Source organism: Triticum urartu, chromosome 7A, assembly GCF_056163025.1.
Source record: "Triticum urartu cultivar PI428250 chromosome 7A, HENAU_Tu73, whole genome shotgun sequence".
NCBI classification, from domain to species: Eukaryota; Viridiplantae; Streptophyta; class Magnoliopsida; order Poales; family Poaceae; genus Triticum; species Triticum urartu.
The window spans coordinates 304,470,444-304,493,622 of NC_141879.1; positions in this window are offsets into that span (position 1 = coordinate 304,470,444).

Sequence of the window (23,179 nt, forward strand, 5' to 3'; positions counted from 1 at the left end):
TGACGGCTCCAATATGGAGTTGGGTGGCGTGGCGATTCAGAAAAGGAAAGAGGTCACATACCCTCACGCCAAACTGCATAGCCACCCCAAAGAATGGAATCAGACATGGTTCTACTGCAAAGACACCTCCCCTGCTGGTGAGAATCCCTTGCCTGGCTTTCGTCCAGAGCGGCTCAGCAATACACACCCTTTTCCACAAAGATTGACTGCTCAGGAGAGAAGTAAATATGCTCCTCAACTGTCAAAGCTCAGAGCCTTTATGGCCAACGGTTTAACAGGGGTTGATCTCGCTCGCTGTTGGATATCATGGAGCATACTGCCCCTTAGTCAGCGCTCCGGTTTGATGTGCGAGTATACTGGCAGTGTTGATGACCCACTGCGACATTCCAAAATCCAGCTCACCGGTGAAGAAATCACAGAGGCTGTGAATAAGATGCTGAATGAACCGGAACACGCCTGTGCTAGAAACGGCCTGCTTCCCTTATGTGCCACCAACAAACCGCCAGCTGTAAGACTTTGATTTTTCTTTTTGCTGAATCTGTTAATGATATATCTGGTCTTTGTTTAATATCAGTGTCTGTGTAATCAGGGCAATGATCCGTTTTGGAGTAAGAAACTGCCGCATGAGAAACCGGAAAAACCAGACAAACCAGAAAGAGCAACTCGGCAAAAGACTAAAGCTATGAAGAAGACTGCCCACAGGAAAAGAACCACTGCATCTTCTAATCCGGCCCCTGATGATGATGTGGATAATCCGGACTTTGAGGTAGAGCTTGACTCACTTGGTTTATTTTTCATGCGTCTTATTGATGATGATATTTGTCAGGATGATGCCGAAGCCAGCCATGCGGATGTTGCAGAGGTAATTATTCTCTCTTCTGATTCAGAAACTTTGCCTTCACAAAAAATCCGTCAGGAAAACCGAAAAGTTAAATTTTCTCATCCTCTTGCTCATTTGGATCCTAAATTTCTTATGAAGACCCAACAACACGAAGCTCATCGCACAACCCGGCACAGCGGCCAGGTAGTTACCTCCGCCGGTTTACCGAACAGTCCGGTTCGAAAACGCCATTCAAAGGTCTCTAATTTGCTTGTCAGTGCTTGTCCTAAAGCGGGCTGCTTTCGTCAACCTCTTAATACGTCTGACTCCGATTACCAGGTTACTTCCCACTCATCTTCTGGCGAGTCATCGGCTACTCAGCTCCCACCGCTCAAAACGGTGCTTGGGTAAGCTATACTTATTGTGATGTTTGCAGTACATTGCCTTAGAACATATGTTGTATTTGATTTGTTATTCTTCTCAGGGCCAAACCTAGGCCAAGCAAGAAGGCCCGCCTGGACAAAGCGGCCGAAGAAGATGTCGTTCTTGAACCAGGAAGACACCCAATCTTGAAACGGCTATTCCAGAGGATATACCCAACGATCCACTGCAGCAAGACGATGATCTTATTGCTGAAGAGAGACCTACTGGCGCCTCAGGTCCTGTCAATCAGCCCACAGGTTCCATCCAGATTGAAAGCTCCACCGGTCCAGCAAAACCTACTAACAAGCCAACAGCCCCAGTGCAAACCGGCGGTACCCAGGATGATGAGGTTGTCATTACTGGCACTGGCCATACTGAGCCAAGCAATCCTGTCACTTTATCCAAACATTATGCCAAGGAAAAATTTGCTGCCTTTGGCAAAGGCAAGTGGAACGCTGATCTGACGACTTATGCTGCTCTGAACGCCCAAGATATCCATTCCGGCTATCTGAACCGGTTGTATACCAGTCACGACTATGAAGCCGGTATGGTTAATATGATGAAAGAGAAATATGAGGTAACTTCCATATGCTCCTTCCTGCTTGTATGCTTCCATTCTTGTTGACTCTCCTAGCCCCCAAGGGCCGGTTTGTAATATTCTTTCAAACCGGGACTTACCAATATAAATCTTGATGCTTTGAAATTCGTTGATGTAGCCCCCAAGGGCCGGTTCAACTTAATAGTTAAACCGGTACTTTAAGTAATTGAAATTGCCGCATCAGAATATATATGAGCAAATAGCCATTAGCCCCCAAGTGCCAAGTTGAATACTTGTATTGATCTTGGGACTTTGTAAGCAATTGAAAGATGAAGATCGAATATGCATTAGCCCCCAAGTGCTAAGTGCATAACTTGTTATGTGATTGGTACTTGAATCCTTATACCGATTTGTTGAAGCATATATCTGTATGCATGCAGGCGGAGCTGAAGACGAAAGAAAACCAAGTCACCGATCTCCAAGAAAACCTGAAAACGCAACAGGCTGAAACCTCCAAAGCAAAAGAGGAATTGGCCAGCGCTTTAAGCGCCATGGAACAGCTTAAGGAGAGCTTCAAGAAGAAGCGGGCGGATTGGGCCACTGAAAAGTCCGCTTTGATCAAACGAGCAGAGGATGCCAAGGCTGCACTAAAACCAGTGGCGGATGAACTGACCAGCATAAAGCGGCACGTGCATGCCATGACTACTGCTATCTTTGGTAAGCCACTTTGCCTTCTGAATTGGCTCTGCCTCCTTACAAAGTCGCCGGTTTATTAACCCTTTATGGTATTTCAAGGACACGCATTGGTCACTTGGGGTCAGATGTGTGGAAGAAACTGAAAGCCGCCTATACATTGGTTGAGCAATTATATACTGGTGCCCAGCGGATCATTTGTACCGCATCTCATAACAAACCGGCGCCCACTTTGATTCAAGATACTCTGATGAAACTGTCGGTGCTTCCTTCCCGGGTTGAAGAGCTGAAGAAATCTGCTGCTCGAACCGGTGCAATCAATGCCTTAATCCGGGCAAAAGCCTGGGTGCCGGATTTTGATCCTATTGAAGCGGCTCAGGGCTATCCCAGCTTGAAGGAAGACGGGTCAGAATTTGGTGAAGCGGATCTGCGAGCAATAAACCGGGAGGTACGTCCGCTAGCTTGTCAATTGGCTGAGGAAGCAGACTTGTCTCATTATCAAGCCCAATATGACAGTCAGAACAAGCGAATAGCCGCACCAATCCATGAATCGGAAAACCTGATCCCTCCAATCCGTAAGCATACTTACGCTCCCGATATTGACCCGTCCTTGCTGATCCATGATGAAGCTATTTTTCAAGCATTAATGGGAATCGACTGGACAACTGTGGATTTCCAGCCACTGGGTAGAGAAACGGAGGCTGAAGCGGCGCAGGATGACCCACAACCATCAGGCCAGGCTGGTGACCAAGCTTGAACCAGAAGCCAGTTTTAAAACTGCCTCTCCTTTGCGAAAAACAATTAAATTATTATGGGCACCATGTTGCCTTGTAATAGGCTAGTTGATACCTTTGATGTTGATATGCCTTCGTGCATAATTTGTTCTTCCTGTGGTAATGAACTTTCCAAAACACTTTCTGAAATGAAAAATTCGTCAAGTGCCACCGCGGTTGTACCGTCAGGCGGAATATGATGTCTGCATATATGAAATCAAAACATCCAAAACAAAATTTTAAGTATATGATCAAATTTTTGAGATACATAATACCTTCCATCATTGAGCGTGAAGTTGGCTTGGCCAATCTTGAAGCGGAGTTTTGCAAACCCACACTGTTGGAGGAGATAACAGCTCCTGTATATATATGACGCTGGTTTACCATGTAAACCGTGCCGGGTTATAATAAACACCATGTTACTCCATAAGAGGATGTTAACAACAAGGATCAAACCGGGCAAATAGTCTCCGGATTGACGTGAACTGTGTTCCGTCAATTGATTTGTTAAAAAACTTTGTCGGTTTAAGAAACGCAATAAAAAGCAAAAAAACCCCTTCAAAGAAAAGTGTAAATCAAGTGCAATGACAAAACGTTGCAAAAAAAAGGTTTATTTGAGCTGATCAGATGGTGTTACCATGGCCGAACACGACCAAGCTCCCGTTACGTGTAACTATGGTTCTAGTCAGCCAGGTCCCCAAATGAAACCGTGGCATTTATGTCGATCAAGTGGCATGGTCATGGTTCGGGTTCGACCAAGCCCCCAAGTGATTCTGTGGCCTTAAGCCAACCAAGAGGCATGACTGGTTCAGACATGACCAAGTCCCCAAGTGATCTGGTGGCTCTCGCCTATCAAGAGGCATGGTATTGGTTCGAACACGACCAATCCTCCAAGTGATATAACACGATGCTTTTAGCAAAGCGAACTCAAGGGGTAAACCGGAAGCCACTTTAGAACAACTCCGTGTAACCACACATGATGTAAAAGAACAGATACCCCGCTTTAGCTGAGGTTCCGGTTTATTATAGTTAATATATACATCATTGTAATATGTACATAAGTAGAACCAATGGCTCAGGTATAATAAGGCCGAAGATGAGCTATGTTCCACGACCTGTTGGTCTCCTCCTCTAATGTACGTGAGTCCTTATGTTCTCGAATATCGATCAGATAGTATGACCCGTTGTGCAGATTCTTGCTGACCACGAAAGGCCCCTCCCAAGGTGGGGATAACTTATGCATATCAGTCTGATCTTGGATGAGCCGAAGCACCAAATATCCTTCCTGAAAGGTTCTGGTTTTGACTCGGCGACTTTGATAACGACGAAGATCCTGCTGGTAAATCGCCGATCGGGCGGCTACGATATCACGCTCTTCATCCAACCGGTCCAAAGCATCTTGCCGTGCTGTCTCGTTGTCCGCTTCAATATAAGCCATTACACGAGGTGAATCATGACGGATATCACTGGGGAGAACCGCCTCCGCTCCATAAACCATGAAGAACGGTGTGTATCCTGTTGATCTGTTGGGCGTTGTATTGATGCTCCATAACACAGATGGTAATTCTTCTACCCAACAACCCGGCGTTCTCTGCAAAGGAACCATGAGCCGGGGCTTGATGCCTCTCAAGATCTCTTGATTGGCTCTTTCTGCTTGACCATTGGACTGTGGATGTGCCACTGATGAAACGTCGAGCCGGATGTGCTCCCGATCGCAGAACTCCTTCATAGAACCTTTGGACAAATTGGTACCATTATCTGTGATGATACTGTGTGGAAAGCCAAACCGGAAAATCACTTTTTTAATGAATTGAACCGCCGTGGCCGCATCACACTTGCTAACAGGTTCTGCCTCCACCCACTTTGTAAATTTGTCAACCGCCACCAGGAGGTGGGTCTTCTTATCTTTGGACCTTTTGAAAGGCCCAACCATATCCAGCCCCCAAGTCGCAAATGGCCAAGTAATTGGAATCATTCTCAATTATTGAGCCGGTACATGAGCACGTCTTGAAAACCTTTGGCAACCATCACATTTTCTGACCAGATCCTCTGCATCAGCATGAGCGGTTAACCAATAGAAGCCATGGCGAAACGCTTTAGCCACCAGAGACTTTGAACCGGCGTGGTGACCACAATCTCCTTCGTGTATCTCACGCAAAATTTCACGGCCTTCTTCAGGAGACACGCAGCGTTGAAAAGCTCCTGATACACTACAATGATGCAACTCGCCATTGATGATAGCCATGGACTTGGATCGCCGGATTATCTGCCGGGCCAGAATCTCATCCTCTGGCAACTCGCCCCGGTTCTTGTACGCCAGGTAAGGAAGCGTCCAATCCGGAATAACATGAAGAACTGCCACCAATTGAGCCTCCGGATCAGGAATAGCCAAGTCCTCTTCACCAGGGATCTTGACCGACGGGTTGTGCAGCACATCCAGAAAAACATTGGGCGGGACCGGTTTGCGCTGAGAGCCCAGCCGGCTTAAAGCGTCCGCCGCTTCATTTTTCCGCCGGTCCATGTGGTCCACCTGATAGCCTTTGAAATAACCTGCAACAATATCCACCTCCCGACGATACGCTGCCATGAGTGGGTCTTTGGAGTCCCAAGTGCCAGACACTTGCTGAGCCACAAGGTCCGACTCACCGAAGCACTTAACTCGACTTAGATTCATCTCCTTAGCCATCCGGAGATCATGGAGCAAGGCTTCATACTCAGCTGCATTGTTAGTACAAGGGAACATTAAGCGGAGAACATAACAAAACTTATCACCTCGTGGGGAAGTTAATACGACTCCAGCCCCCGAGCCTTCCAACTGCCTGGATCCGTCAAAATGGATGGTCCAATACGTGTGATCCGGCTTTTCTTCAGGTGCTTGCATTTCCATCCAATCATTGATGAAATCAACAAGTGCTTGAGACTTAACCGCTGTCCGAGGCACATACTTCAAACCGTACGGCCCCAGCTCTATGGCCCACTTTGCAATCCGGCCAGTTGCTTCCCGGTTCTGGATGATATCTCCCAAAGGAGCAGAACTGACCACCGTAATTGGGTGCCCTTGGAAATATTGTTTAAGCTTCCGGCTTGCCATAAAAACTCCATACACCAGCTTCTGCCAATGCGGATACCTTTGCTTGGACTCAATGAGCACCTCGCTGATATAATAGACCGGACATTGAACCGGATGCTCCTTACCTGCCTCCTTTTGCTCCACCACAATAGCCACGCTGACCGCCCGAGCATTAGCAGCAACATATAGCAGTAACGGCTCCTTGTCAATAGGAGCGGCGAGCACAGGCGGATTGGCCAATTGCTGCTTTAAGTCCTCAAATGCTTCATCAGCAGCAGAACTCCAGACAAACTGATCTGTCTTTTTCAACATCTGATACAAAGGGATTGCCTTCTCACCAAGGCGACTGATAAACCGGCTTAGTGCGGCAATCTGGCCTGCAAGGCGTTGAACATCGTTGATACACTTCGGTTTAGCCAGGGAGGTGATAGCCGTGATCTTCTCCAGATTAGCCTCAATTCCCCTGTTGGACACCAGAAAACCCAATAGCTTGCCCGCCGGTACACCAAAGACACACTTGTCCGGATTAAGCATCATCTTGTATGTTCTCAGGTTATCAAAGGTTTCCTTCAAATCATCAATCAGAGTCTCCTTCTCCCTGGACTTAACCACGATATCATCCACGTAAGCATGTACATTACGGCCAATCTGCTTGTGAAGACAATTTTGTACACACCGTTGGTAAGTTGCATGGGCACTCTTGAGCCCGAAGGGCATAGACACATAGTAGAAGGCTCCAAAGGGGGTTATAAATGTTGTCTTCTCCTGGTCCTTAACTGCCATTTTGATCTGATGATAGCCAGAATACGCATCCAAAAAACTTAAATGCTCACAACCCGCCGTAGCATCAATAATTTGATCAATACGGGGGAGGGCAAAAGGATCTGCTGGACAAGCCTTATTAAGATCTGTGTAATCCACACACATGCGCCAGGTGCCGTTTTTCTTGAGGACCAGCACCGGATTGGCAAGCCACTCAGGGTGAAAAACTTCAACAATAAAGCCAGCTGCTAAGAGCCTGGCTACCTCTTCTCCAATCGCCTTGCGTCTTTCTTCGTTAAACCGGCGGAGGAACTGTTTCACCGGTTTATATTTAGGATCCACATTAAGTGTGTGCTCAGCGAGTTGCCTCGGTACACCTGGCATGTCAGAGGGCTTCCATGCAAAAATGTCTCGATTCTCATGGATGAACTCGATGAGCGCGCTTTCCTATTTCGGATCCAAGTTGGCACTGATGCTGAACTGCTTGGACAAATCGCCAGGTACAAAGTCAACAAGCTTAGTTTCTGCTGCCGATTTGAACTTCAGGGCCGGATCATGTTCCGTAGTTGGCTTCTTCAACGAAGTCATGTCCGCCGGATCAACATTGTCTTTATAGTACTTCAACTCCTCGGTGGCACAAACCGACTCTGCATAAGCCACATCTCCTTCCTCGCATTCCAAAGCGATTTTGCGGCTTCCGTGAACCGTTATTGTTCCCCTGTGACCCGGCATCTTGAGCTGCAAATACACATAACAGGGCCGTGCCATAAACTTGGCGTAAGCCGGTCGCCCAAACAGGGCGTGATATGGACTCTGGATTTTCACCACTTCAAACGTCAATGTCTCCGACCTGGAATCATGGTCATCCCCAAAGGCCACTTCCAGAGCTATCTTGCCAACAGGATATGCTGATCTGCCAGGTACTACACCGTGGAACGCCGTATTAGACGGTTTAAGATTTTTATCTGTCAGTCCCATACGACGGAAGGTCTCATAGTACAAGATATTAATGCTGCTACCTCCATCCATGAGTACTTTGGTGAACTTATAACCTCCCACCTGAGGCGCCACCACCAGAGCCAACTGACCCGGATTATCGACCTGGGGTGGGTGATCCTCTCTACTCCATATGATTGGCTGTTCAGACCAACGTAGATAACGGGGTATGGCCGGTTCAACAGAGTTGACCGCCCACCTCTGAACCTTTCGGTCTCGCTTGTCCAAGCTAGTGGTGAAGACATGGTACTGCCCACTACTCAACTGCTTTGGGTTTCTCTGGTAGCCTGACTGTTGCTGCTGTTGGTTGTAACCACCCTGGTTGTTCTGACTATTTTGACCATTATGTCCGCGCGGATTACCATTGAATCCTGAACCGGAATTTCCTCCACTGTAACCCGGCCCAGATCCTGAGCCACCGCCAGACTCGTGATCATACTAGAAATTATTAGAGTTCTTGAACTCCTGCATAATAAAGCAATCCTTCCAAAGGTGGTTCGCTGGCGCCTCCTTCGTCCCATGTCTTGGGCAAGGCTGGCTTAGCAGATAGTTTAGGCGGTTTGGGTTAGGGTTGGGCACTCCATTACGATTTTTTGGTCTACCCTTGCGTGGCTGGCCATTGTCCTGTGCGTTGGTATTAGCCACAAAGTCCATGTTACCATCCGCTTTACGCTTGCCTCCACCACCATTGCCTGCCCAGGGATGCTGCTGACCTTTGGAGCTGCTGTTCTTCTTTCCCTTCCCTATCTTGTCATCATCAGATTCAGGATCCTTGGTACTATCAGAATCAGCATATTTCACCAAAGCGGCCATGAGGGTCCCCATGTCAGTGCAATGACGCTTCATCCGTCCCAACTTCAGCTTTAGGGGCCCAAACCAGCAGTTGCCTTCTAGGGTTAATACTGCGGTGTCAGCGTTGATGCGGTCTGATGAGTGCAACACTTGTGAAACCCGGCGCACCCAATGAGTCGTTGATTCTCCTTCCTCCTGGACGCATGCAGCTAAGTCCACTATCGACATAGGCTGTTTATAGGTATCCTTGAAATTGCTGATAAACCGGGCTCGTAATTGGGCCCATGAACTAATAGAATTAGCCGGCAAGCTTTTTAACCAAGTATGGGCCGATCCTTCAAGCATCATGGTGAAGTATTTCACACACGCCGCGTCATCCACATCAAGCATCTCCATGGCCATCTCATAGCTCTCCACCTATGTCTCTGGAGGTTGATCCGCCGTATAATTTGGTACCTTGCGCGGGCCTTTGAAATCCTTGGGCAGGCCCACGTTGCGTAAAGCAGGGATAAGGCAAGGCACCCCCAAAGAACTAGAAGTAACACCTGGTTCAGTCAAGGTCGTTGGACGAAACGGTGTGAGCTGCCGAGCCTGATGCTATGCGGCTAACTCGGCCTCCCTGCGCGCTCGGGCCCGGTTCACCACTTCCTGAGCGTCATCAGCACCACCCGGCGGGTTGTTGCCACGGGGTGCTCCACGTCGTTCATTACTCGACACTGCTGGTTCATCCATATGTCTGCTATAGCTCCAGCTTGGACGGGGGGTCGAGTGGATTCGGTCGCGGTTGTACGAGTACGCTTCCTGTTGGGCCAAAGCTGTCCTCAGAAGTTCCTTGACCCGTCGCGTCTCTACTGCCTGCGGCGAGTCACCTTCAATTGGAATGGCCTCCAGCCGTGCAGCAGCGGCAACAAGATTGTCCATTGGGTTGGAGTATTGACCCGGAGGTATTAAAGCATCCTGAGGTATAACAGTGTTTTGACGAGGCGGGTCCATCTGACGAGGCTGAACCGGTGCACCGGTCCCAGGGACTTCTGCCCGGTTTCCCTCCAGCGGATTGCCGGCTCTTGGTCCTGGAGTGTTGAAAAGGTCTCTGGCCTCGAAAACCGGAGGTAAGCGGGATCGGTGCTTCCTCCTCATGACTTCATGCGACACGCTCTGGTCCAACATAAGCCTGTAGGCCTGTGCGTCTAAAGCGGCCCGCTCTGTGGCCATCCTGGTGTCCTCAGCCGCCAGATCCGCCTTGGCCTGGGTGATCTGTTCCTTTACCTTTGCAATCTCCGTGTTGTGAATGTCCTGATCCGGTGGATTAACCTCCGCCATAAGCACAGCCAACGCATCAAATAGTTCTGATAGAACCTGAGCCGGCGGGCGCATAGGGCCTCCTGCCCCAGCAGCCGTTGCCGCTGCTGAACCGGAGGTTGTTGCCGCAGCGGTCGAAGAATGAAGTGCTGCTTGTGTGCCAGTCATGAATATTCCAACCCGGTTGGGCAGATCAAAGGGGTCCGGAATACTGTCGCCATCGGAACAGCCCCCAATCCGGCCATCTTGTAGCTAATAAAGAGATTTGGTTTCTCCGGTCAATGACTCGTCATCGGAACAAACGACGGCATCGCCGCGAGATTCCGATCCATCCTCATAACTTCCTCTATGGATGACTCCCACGAAGGCACGCTTCATGGCCGGTTTAACCCGGGCGGATCGCGCACGCTGAGCCGTCTCGACGAGGTCGGTGCAGATGTCCGGCTCAGGGCCCGGTTCACCGATCTTGCCAATGAAAACGTGAATGCTACCAAAGGGGACCCGGTACCCGTACTCAATTGAGCCGGCCTCGGGGCCCCAGCCTGCGTCGTCGATGTAGAGCTTGCCGCGACGACTCTTAGTCATCCGGCCTATAGCGTAGCCCTCGAGTCCTTCAAAGTGGCCCTCCAAGAACCAGAAACCATCGTGCGATAGCCCCGCGGTGGGCGCCAACTGTCATGGTTTTGTCACGGCAGATGTCCTAGAGAAAGGACTTAGTCGTGGAGCCATCGCGACGGTTAGCTTGAAGGGGTTAAAGCGGACACAGGGACACAAGAGAGTTTATACTAGTTCGGCCCCTTCAATGAAGGTAAAAGCCTACGTCTAGTTGTGATGGAATTGATCGGGTTTCGATGACTAGGGAGCAAACATGCTTCGCCTATGTCTCGAGTTGTTGTCTGTTGTCCTTGAACCACCGCCGGGTTATCCCCTTATATACACGGGTGACTCCCGTCGGCTTACGGAGTCCCAATACTGGCTCATAAATGTGTTCGGTTTGGTATCTATTTATTCCTAACTTACAATACAAGTTAACTACTAACGCCGGTTTACGGCTACAGGCCTTGAACCGACTATGGGCCTTGAGCCTTCCTCTGTCTTCTTGGGCTTTACCATACTTAACTACTGACGAAGTTAACCCGGCCTAGATAGGCCGGTTTACGCCCAGTAGTAATATCCCCAACATATTTGGAAGGAGTTCTTCAAGTAAGAGATCCTTGGGGGCATCTTCTAGTGACAGCTCCGCTCGCCGGTCATATGTTGAACCAAGTGAAAGTTCTACTCGAGATTCCGCCACCAAAACTTGCTTATGGCCTTGCGATGAGTATATGGTGAGTGTGGGTATTAAAGAGGAATTTTAGCAATATGTTCACAATGTCGGTCTCGGTTCCTACCTTGCAGATAAGTGCGAACAACGCCAACTTCTCACTGAATCATTTGTCAAAGGATTTAAATTCCTTCCCCGTGAGTCTAGGGTGTCGTTTATGCTTTATGATAGTCCATTTACCATCTCACTAGAAAATTTTGCTTACCACTGTAAACTTCCATTCTGGGGTTCGCTTGACGAACCGCCAAGGGCTGAGTATCAAACATTCTTATCTAGTCTTTGTTACAGTGAGACGAGGGGAGTGGCACAAGGTAGAATAAAGAGCATTCATTTTCCCGCAATTCAGTACTTTGCATTATTTAACGGGAAATGTATAGTAGGCAAGCAGGACTGTAGTACACTTTGTGTTCCAGACCTGAGCCTCATACACACCGCTCTCACCGGTGAAAGGAATTATAACCTTGGAGCAATTGTTGCACACAGACTTCAGCATAACGCTAATAGTGTCTGGTTCTATGGTGGAATTTATGCCACACGTTTAGCACGAGGGCTGGGTGTTGCACCTTTGCCCTTTGACCCTATCCTACCCACACAGTATTTAGATTTTGACACCTTAAAATATCATAAGATTCTCAAGGGAAAGGTTGACAACTTCACCTATAATTTGTTATTTAACCAAACATCTGTTGTGCACACATATTTGCCTGCGCCTGCTCTTTTTGACTATCACAACAAAGGAAGATATTTTGTTCTTGAGAGCGAGGCACGAGCTCACAACGCAGTAGTGGAGGCAACACGACAGGCCGAGGCATCCGCACCGAGAGCCTCCGTGAGCTACCACGCCAACTATTATCCAGGCTACTGGTCAATTACCAAGTTAGGCCAAAAGCCTAAGCTTGGGGGAGTACGTGTTCTCACCGACATTACATTCATGTCCACTTATTCATCTTGTCGGTGTTCACACTTTCTTATTTTATCATCCATGCTTAGATTTATTTTTCTTGCTTTCTTCTTGTGTGTTAGAAAAACTTTAGAAAAACCAAAAAAATTAGTTGTAGTTAGTTTACTTTCTATGCATGCTTAGTTGTAATATTAAAAAGAAAAGAAAACCCAAAAAGATTTCCTTGTTCTTCTTTTGCTTGTTGGGAGCTTTCCCGTGTAAATAGTTTTTCTTGTTTTTGTTTTTCCCTTTTTATTTGTTTGTTCAAGAAAACCAAAAACTCCAAAAATATTTTAGTGCGTTTCTCTGAATTTCTTTTCTTTTTATTCGAGTTGTACCAAGGAGAAGACCACGATGAAAATGTTAAGTGGCTCACTTATGAATAACTGTTGAACTAATAATGAGCCCATTTTACCTTGTCTTCTCCTATTGAATAAAACGTTTTGCAGATTCCAGCTTAGTCCACGGCACTCTTGCACTATTATTATTTTCATATCGTTCGGTCGTGCAAGTGGAAGGCAATAATGATGATATTCGATGAACTAGCCGTGGCAGAGAGGAACTGGTATGAACTCGGCTTGTTCTGTTTGTGTAATGTTTAACCTAGTATCCATGATTCAGCCCATTATGATTAAACATGTTTGCAATAACAATTAGATATTATAGTTTCTCATGCCATGCATAAGTAGCTGGGAGTGAATAATGATTTATCTTGGATATCAACATTGCATTAAAATGATGGTGATGTAGTATGATGATATGGTATCCTCCTCTGAATGTTCGAGTGAGTTGACTTGGCACATGTTCATGCATGTAGTTGAATCAAAACCAACATAGCCTCTATGATATTTATGTTCATGGTCATCATATCCTACTCATGCTAGTGTCCAATGTTACTTATGCATAATGCATGATCATGATCGTTGTTGCTCTCTAGCTGGCCGCTTCTCAATATAATTGCTAGCCTTCGCCTGTACTAAGTGAGAATTCTGCTTGTACATCAAAAACCTTAAAGCCAAAGTTATTCCAGATGAGTCCACCATACCTACCTATATGTGGTATTACTCTGCCGTCCTAAGTAAATTTGCATGTGACACCTCTAAAAACTTTAAAAAAAATATCCTTTTTGTGTGGCTGGATCGTTCATGGAATGACAGGAGGTGGTCAGTATCTTCCAAGCTAAGCGGATTATTCTCAGGTCTAGTGTTTATTCACTCACCATCGCATGAGAAAAGGGCGGTAATAGGGATGCCCAGTCCCAAACTGCAAACACAAAAAGAGTTAATCGCTCAAATAATCAAACAAAAACTCCCAATGGAGTCAAAACCTTTACTTTTTATCGCTTGGGAACCGCCACTAGTTTGTTTAGCATGGGAGATATTGATAGGTGATGGTCGTGAAGTAAATGAGAAAGGTGCATGTCTCAAAATATCATTTATCTCCGATTTAAAAACTTGAGCTCTTGCACCTCTGCAAATCACTGCTTCCCTCTGCGAAGGGACTATCTATTTACTTTTATATTGTGCCATCACCTTCTAAAACAAGCGCTAGAACCTGAGAGCACAGCTGTCATGACTTATGCATTGTGTATAGCTAATGTTGGGTGCATCATGACTGGATCTTTTCTACCATGAATTACATTTTAGTCGCTGCTTGGACTTTCGAGGTGCTCTGCATTTATGTTTTGCGGTCTCAGAAAGTGCTAGCGAGATACCACAATTGTCATATTATATCATGGTTGTTTTGATAACATGTTGCCGTTTGAGATGTCTAATTATTACTCACTAGCTGATTATGTCATTGATATGAGTTATATAATCTTTAAGAGTTATTGTCGGCATGGTTAGTTATAATGTTGGCTGAAAACCTGGGTGCTGTTTAAGCTTATTTATGCAAACAAGAGCAAAAGAGTTTGTAAAAGTTTTTCTTTTTTACTTTCAGTTTATCAACTGAACTGCTCGAGGACAAGCAAAGGTTTAAGCTTGGGGGAGTTGATACGTCTCCAACATATCTACTTTTCCTAATGCTTTCCTCTTGTTTTGGACTCTAATTTGCATGATTTTGAATGAAACTAACCCCGGACTAACGTTGTTTTCAGCAGAACTACCATGGTGTTGTTTTCGTGCAGAAATAAAAGTTCTTGGAATGGAATGAAACTTTGCGAGGATTTTTTATATCAATAATAAGAATTTCTGGAACCAAGAACCACCAGAGGGGGGCACCTGTGTGAGCACAGCCCACCAGGGGGCGCCCCCCTCTCTTGGTGTGCTCACGTGCGTTGTGCCCACCTGGTGGCCCCGTAGACCCTGAAACCGACGCTATAAAATTCTATTTTTCCAAAAAATCAGGGATAAAGAATTATCACGATCCACGAGATGGAGCCGCCGTCACCTCCTGTTCTTCATCGGGAGGCCAGATCTGGAGTCCATTTGGGGCTCCGGAGAGCAGTGGCGGAGCGCTCCGGTGGGCGAGGTATGGCACCTGCCATACCTTGATTATTGGCAAAAAAATTATTCGTATGTATCTATCACTCGGCCGCTCGAGCCTCCAGTCCTCGACCACAGCCAGGCAGCCAACGGTGGCCTCGAGCCCTGGACCGCAGCTGGCTCGAGCGTCCTCTGCCCACGACCCCACGTCCCCTCTGGTCCCACCCACCTAAAAAAAGAAAATGAACGACCCAGCGGCGACCATGCAGTCCACGCTCCGTCCCTGCCCACTCCTCTGCTCTGTCCCTGCCCGAGACCCAAACCTAGCTAGCGCGGCGGCGACGGCTTACCTGGCGGGCGCGAGGTCGCGAGGACCATGGCACCAGGCGGGCGCGGGCGGCGGAAGGCCGGGGGCTTGGAGCCTTGGAGGGCAGCGGATCCAGCGGCGCAGCAAGCGACGGCAGCAGCAAGCGGCAGCTCCGGCGGCGGCTTCAGCAGCAGCTCCGGCGGCGACTCCAGCGGCGCGGCGGCTTCAACGGAGGCTCCAGTAGGCGACGGCCACAGTCGGGGTTTGGGATTCAGGTGAGACCAAGTCTGGCATTCATCCCACTGAACACGTCGAGTCTATAGTCTGTACTCTGTACTAATTGAGTCCTGCATATTCAGTTTAGATGTAAAAAGACTAGTAGCTAGCTGTGTCATTTGACACAGCTGAGTCTGTACTAAATACTAATTGAACCCTGCTTATTCAATTATTGAACACGTCGTACCTGTATCTGTGCCTGTCCAAACTCTGAACTTTGATGGGCAGTAGCGTTTTTTCTTCTGTCAAAGTGTCAATTCTTCATGGACAGAAAGGCACTGACTAATAAGATGCCCAACCGGCTCAGTTTTGTCTAAATTGCTAGAAGATGGAAGGAAAGGGAAAGGGACTAGGAAATCCAAAGAAAAGAGGAAGAGGTAATTTCTCATTTTTCTGAAATTTTGTAGCAATTTTGAACAGCCTTAAATTCAACCATATTTTAGTGATATATTAATCTTCTCATTGCAGATTTGAAAAGGTTTTAGGTTGTTTTCCTATTGAGACATGTCTACATCTCCATTGTATTTGGTTATTCGTTCGTAGTGTGTATTGACTCTTTGATTCGCATCAAAAAAAATCTTAGTGAGACTTCGCCACACCTTAATTTTTTTCCGTGGTCCGCCTCTGCCGGAGAGGGGGATCTTCGTTCTTCGTCATCACCAACCCTTCTCCATCACTAATTCCATGATGCTCCCCGCCGAGAGTGAGTAATTCCTTCATAGGCTCGCTGGTCGGTGAGGAGTTGGATGAGATTCATCATGTAATCAAGTCAGTTTTGTTAAGATCTTGATCCCTAGTATCCACTATGTTCCAAGATTGATGTTGCTAGGACTTTTCCATGCTTAATGCTTGTCACTTTGGGCACGGGTGCCATGATTTCAGATCTGAACCGTTTATGTTATCACCATTATATCCATGTTCTAGATCCGATCTTGCAAGTTATAGTCACCTACTACGTGTTATGATCCGGCAACCCCGGAGTGACAATAACCGAGACTTCTCCCGGTGATGATCATAGTTTGGGGAGTTCATGTATTCACTATGTGTTAATGCTTTGTTCCGGTTCTCTATTAAAGGAGGCCTTAATATCCCTTAGTTTCCAATATGGACCCCGCTGCCACGGGAGGATAGGACAAAAGATGTCATGCAAGTTCTTTCCATAAGCACGTATGACTATTTACGGAATACATGCCTACATTATATTGATGAACTGGAGCTAGTGCCGTATCGCCCTAGGTTATAACTATCTCATGATGAATATCATCCAACAAGTCACCGATCCAATGCCTACGAATTTATCCTATATTGTTCTTGCTAAGTTACTACTGCTATCATCACTGTTACACTTGCTACAAAACTACTGCTATCACTGTTAATGTTACCATTGCTAGTGCTACTACTATCAAAACTATCATATTACTGTGCTACTGATCACTTTACTGCAGATAATTAACCTCCAGGTATGGTTGAACTGACAACTCAGCTGATAATACCTTCAAATATTCTTTGGCTCCCCTTGTGTCGAATCTATAAATTTGGGTTGAATACTCTACCCTCGAAAACTGTTGCGATCCCCTATACTTGTGGGTTATCAATACATAGCAACGAGGGGAGAGTGTGTCTATGTACCCTCGTAGACCGTAAGCGGAAGCAGTTAACAACACGGTTGATGTGACAACACATGTCTATGGTTAGGAAACCTTAACCATCTTTGATCAACGAGCTAGTCTAGTAGAGGCTCACTAGGGACATGGTATTTGTTTATGTATTCACACATGTATTTAAGTTTCCAATCAATACAATTCTAGCATGAATAATAAACCTTTATTATGAATAAGGAAATATAAAATAACAACTTTATTATTGCCTCTAGGGCATATTTCCATCATTTTTCTCCACGGGCGAGCGTCCGCGGTCGGCGCCATGGATCCGGCCTGGAGCGTGCCGCGCAGCCTTGTAGCGGACAAATTAGGTTGATTCTGACGCTGGTAAGCGTAGAATCGCTCGAGGGATAGCCGTGCGCGCCAGCGCCGCGAATTTGGGGCCGTGGTGAAGAAGGGGTTTCGCCGATTTGATCGGTCGGTGTTGGAGAAGAAAAGGGCGGCTCACTTGACTCCAACCACCAGAATCGCATCCGAGGAAGGTAGGTTCCATGCCTGGCGATTTGTTGGTTCAATTTCGATCGGCAAGATTCTCGAAAAATCATAGGCGTGCATTTCTTTAGATGGATGCTTGGAGTTCCCTCGTCGTTGTCTTTGTCATATGATTCCGGTATAGAGGAAATTATTTTGGACGATGATGTCGACAACCTAGTGTTGTTGCATCTCGTGGACAAATTCGAAAGGGGACAGAAGAGAAAGCACCACGGATCCACGGTTGACCGGCTATGCATTCCGCACAACTAAGCTCTCACGACAATATGCTCATGAAGGACTACTTCATCGAGGTACAGACATATCCGGTGAAGGAAATATGCCCTAGAGGCAATAATAAAGTTATTATTTATTTCCTTATTTCACGATAAATGTTTATTATTCATGCTAGAATTGTATTAACCGGAAACATAATACATGTGTGAATACATAAACAAACATAGTGTCACTAGTATGCCTCTACTCGACTAGCTCATTGATCAAAGATGGTTAAGTTTCCTAACCATAGACATGAGTTGTTATTTGATCAATGGGATCACATCATTAGGAGAATGATGTGATTGACTTGACCCATTCCGTTAGCTTAGCACTTGATCGCTTTGTTTACTTCTATTGCTTTCTTCATGACTTATACATATTCTTATGACTATGAGATTATGCAACTCCTGAATACTGGAGGAACACTTTGTGTGCTACCAAACGTCACAACGTAACTGGGTGATTATAAAGGTGCTCTAAAGGTGTCGCCGATGGTACTTGTTGAGTTGGCATGGATCAAGATTAGGATTTGTCACTCCGATTGTCAGAGAGATATCTCTAGGCCCTCTCGGTAATGCACATCACTATAAGCCTTGCAAGCAATGCAACTAATGAGTTTGTTGTGGGATAGTGCATTACGAAACGAGTAAAGAGACTTGCCGGTAACGAGATTGAACTAGGTATTGGGATACCGATGATCGAATCTCGGGCAAGTAACATACCCGATGACAAAGAGAACAACGTATAGTGTTATGCGGTTTGACCGATAAAGCTCTTCATAGAATATGTAGGAACCAATATGAGCACCCAGGTTCCGCTATTTGTTATTGACCGGAGACATGTCTTGGTCATGTCTACAATGTTCTCGAACCCGTAGGGTCCGCACGCTTAAAGTTCTGTGACGATCGGTTTTATAAGTTTATATGTTTTGATGTACCGAAGGTAGTTCGGAGTCCCGGATATGATCAGGGACATGACGAGGAGTCTCGAAATGGTCGATACATGAAGATTTATATATTGGTAGCCTACATTTGGACATCGGAAGAGTTCCGGGTAAAATCGGGATTTTACCGGAGTACCGGAGGGGTTACCGGAACCCCCCGGGGGCTAATGGGCCTTGTTGGGCCATAAGGGAAAGAGAGAGGGGCCGGCCTAGGGCGGGCAGCGCGCCCCTCCCCTCTGGTCCAAATTGGACTAGGAGGGGGGCGCCCCCCTTTCCTTCTCTTTCTCTCCCTTCCTTTCCCCCTCCTAGTAGGAGTAGGAAAGATGGGAATCCTACTCCTACTAGGAGGAGGATTCCACCTCCTGGCGCACCAACAAGGGATGGCCGACCTCCCCTTGCTCCTTTATATACAGGGGTAGGGGGCACCTCTAGACACACAAGTTGATCAGAAAGATCTCTCCCAGCTGTGTGCGGTGCCCCCCTCCACCATAATTCACCTCGGTCATACTGTAGCGGTGCTTAGGCGAAGCCCTGCCACGGTAGCTTCATCAACATCGTCACCACGCCGTCGTGCTGACGAAACTCTTCCCCGAGCTTTACTGGATCATGAGTTCGCGGGACGTCACCGAGCTGAACGTGTGCTCAACGCGGAGGTGTCGTACGTTCTGTACTGAGGATCGGTCGATCGTGAAGACGTACGACTACATCAAGCGCGTTGGCATAACGCTTCCGCTTAACGGTCTACGAGCGTAAGTGAACGACACCCTCCCCTCTCATTGCTATGCATCATCATGATCCTGCGTGTGCGTAGAAATTTTTTGAAATTACTATGTTCCCCAACAGTGGTATCAGAGCCTGGTTTTATGCGTAGCTATTATATGCACGAGTAGAACACAAGTGAGTTGTGGACGATACAAGTCATACTGCTTACCAGCATGTCTGATATGTCTCCATCGTGTCTACTTTTCCAAACACTTTTGCCCTTGTTTTGGACTCTAACTTGCATGATTTGAATGGAACTAACCCGGACTGACGGTGTTTTCAGCAGAATTACCATGGTGTTATTTATGTGCAGAAACAAATGTTCTCGGAATGACCTGAAACTTCACAGAGCAACTATTTGGAAAATATAAAAATACCTGCAAAAGATGAAGGCCAGGGGGCCCACCACCTGTCCATGAGGGTGGGGGCGCGCCCCTACCTCGTGGGCCCCCTGGTGCCTCTCTGACTCCAACTCCAACTCTATATATTGTGTTTCGGGGAGAAAAAAATCAGAGAGAAGAAATCATCGCGTTTTACTATATGGAGCCGCCGCCAAGCCCTAAAACCTCTTGGGAGGGCTGATCTGGAGTCCGTTCGGGGCTCCGAAGAGGGGAATCTGTTGCCATCGTCATCATCAACCATCCTCCATCACCAATTTCATGATGCTCACCGCCGTGCGTGAGTAATTCCATCATAGACTTGCTGGACGGTGATGGGTTGGATGAGATTTATCATGTAATCAAGTTAGTTTTGTTAGGGTTTGATCCCTAGTATCCACTATGTTCTGAGATTGATGTTGCTATGACTTTGCTATGCTTAATGCTTGTCACTAGGGCCCGAGTGCCATGATTTTAGATCTGAACCTATTATGTTTTCATAAATATATGAGATTTCTTGATCCTATCTTGCAAGTCTATAGTCACCTATTATGTGTTATGATCCGTTAACCCCGAAGTGACAATAATCGGGATACTTACCGGTGATGACTGTAGTTTGAGGAGTTCATGTATTCACTATGTGTTAATGCTTTGTTCCGGTACTCTATTAAAAGGAGGCCTTAATATCCCTTAGTTTCCGTAAGGACCCCGCTGCCATGGGAGGGTAGGACAAAATATGTCATGCAAGTTCTTTTCCATAAGCACGTATGACTATATTCGGAATACATGCCTACATTACATTGATGAACTGGAGCTAGTTCTATGTCGCCCAAGGTTATGACTGTTACATGATGAACCGCATCCGGCATAATTCTCCATCACTGATCTATTGCCTACGAGCTTTTCATATATTGTTCTTCACTTATTTAATTTTCCGTTGCTATTGCTATCATCACTACAAAATACCAAAAACACTACTTTTACTACTGTTACCTTTTGCTACCGTTACCACTACTATCATATTACTTTGCTACTAAACACTTTGCTACAGATATTAAGTTTCCAGGTGTGGTTGAATTGACAACTCAGCTGCTAATACTTGAGAATATTCTTTGGCTCCCCTTGTGTCGAATCAATAAATTTGGCTTGAATACTCTACCCTCGAAAACTGTTGCGATCCCCTATACTTATGGATTATCAAGACTATTTTCTGGCGCCGTTGCTGGGGAGCATAGCTCTATTCTTTGAGTCACTTGGGATATATGTCTGCTTATTATTATGAAGAACTTGAGAGATCCAAAAACCAAGATCTATCCCTCAACTACGAGGGGAGGTAAGGAACTGTCATCTAGCTCTGCACTTAATTCACCTTCTGTTTTGAGTAAGCTTGTGACACCTACACCTGCTTCTGCTATTCGTCCTGATATGTCGCATGTTATTGATGATGCCACTTCTGCTATGCATGATACTTATGATGAAACTATTTCTATGCTTGATACTACTATGCCACTTGGTGATTTTCTTCATGAACAACTTGCTAGGGCTAGAGAGATTGAAAATATTGAATCTGATAATACTGATGAAAGTGATGATGAAGAATCACTTGTTATTCCTAAGGGTTATGTATTTTAGCTTGCAAAGATAGATATGAACTCAAAAGGTTATTAGCTAAATGGAATAAGCAATCTCTAAATGCTAGAATGAAACCTGACCCTGCTTTTGCTACTTCACCTATCTTTGTTACTGATAAGGTTTATGAATTCTCTGTTGATCCTGATATAATTACTTTGGTTGAATCTGATCCTTTTCATGGTTATGAATCTGAAACTGTTGTGGCACATCTTACTAAACTGAATGATATAGCCACCCTGTTCACTAAAGATGAGAGAACTCGTTACTTTTACATCCTTAAAATTTTTTTGTTCTCATTAAAGGGTGATGCTAAGATATGGTTTAATTCTCTTGATCCTGGTTGTGTGCGTAGTCCCCAGGATATGATTTATTACTTCTCTGCTAAATATTTCCCTGCTCATAAGAAACAAGCTGCCTTAAGGGATATATATAATTTTGCGCAAATTGAAGAAGAGAGTCTCCCACAAGCTTGGGGGAGGCTTCTCCAATTACTTAATGCTTTGCCTGATCATCCTCTTAAGAAAAATGAAATACTTGATATCTTTTATAATGGACTAACCGATGCCTCCAGAGATTACCTGGATAGTTGTGTTGGTTTTGTTTTCAGGGAAAGAACACCGGATGAAGCTAAAATTCTATTGAATAATATGTTGGAAAATGAAAATAATTGGACACCTCCGGAGCCAGTTCCTGAGCCTATTCCTAAACCAACTCCGAAGAAGAGGGGTATTCTATTTCTAAGTCCTGAAGATATGCAAGAGGCAAAGAAATCTATGAAAGAAAAAGGTATTAAAGCTAAAGATGTTAAGAATTTACCTCCTATTGAAGAAATACATGGTCTTAATTTACCGCCTGTTGAAGAAGCATATGATCTTAATCCTTTACCTATTGAAGAAACTCGTGGTCTTGATAACCCGACACAGGTAGTAAAGGTAAATTCTCTCTATAGATATGATAAAGCTGAAACCCCATTTACTAAATTTGCTAGCCCATGTTTAGATGAGTTTGATAAATTTACGGCTAAGCAAGAAGATTTTAATGCTTATTTTGGTAGACAATTGAAATACAATTCAAATATGCTTGAACACTTGGGTTTTTATATGGCTAATGTCAAAGATGAACTTAAACTTATTAGTAAACATGCTTCTATGGTTACCACTCAAGTAGAACAAGTACTTAAAGCTCAAAATGATTTGCTCAATGAATTGAATAGTAAGAATAATGATCATGCTGTTAGAGTTATGACTAGAGGTGGTAGAATGACTCAGGAACCTTTGTATCCTGAAGGCCATCCTAAGAGAATTGAGCAAGATTCTCAGAGAAATAATATAGATGCACCTAGTTCTTCTAAAAAGAAGAAAAAGAAAAATGATATGACTTTGCATGCTTCTAGTGAACCTATTACTGAAACACCTGAGAATCCAAATGGTATTTCTATTTCTGATGCTAAAACACAATCTGGTAATGAACCTGAAACTAGTGATAATGTTAATGATAATGTTCATGATGATGCTCAACCTAGTAATGATAATGATGTAGAAATTGAACCTACTGTTGGTCTTGATAACCCACAATCAAATAATCAACGTTATGATAAGAAATACTTTGTTGCTAG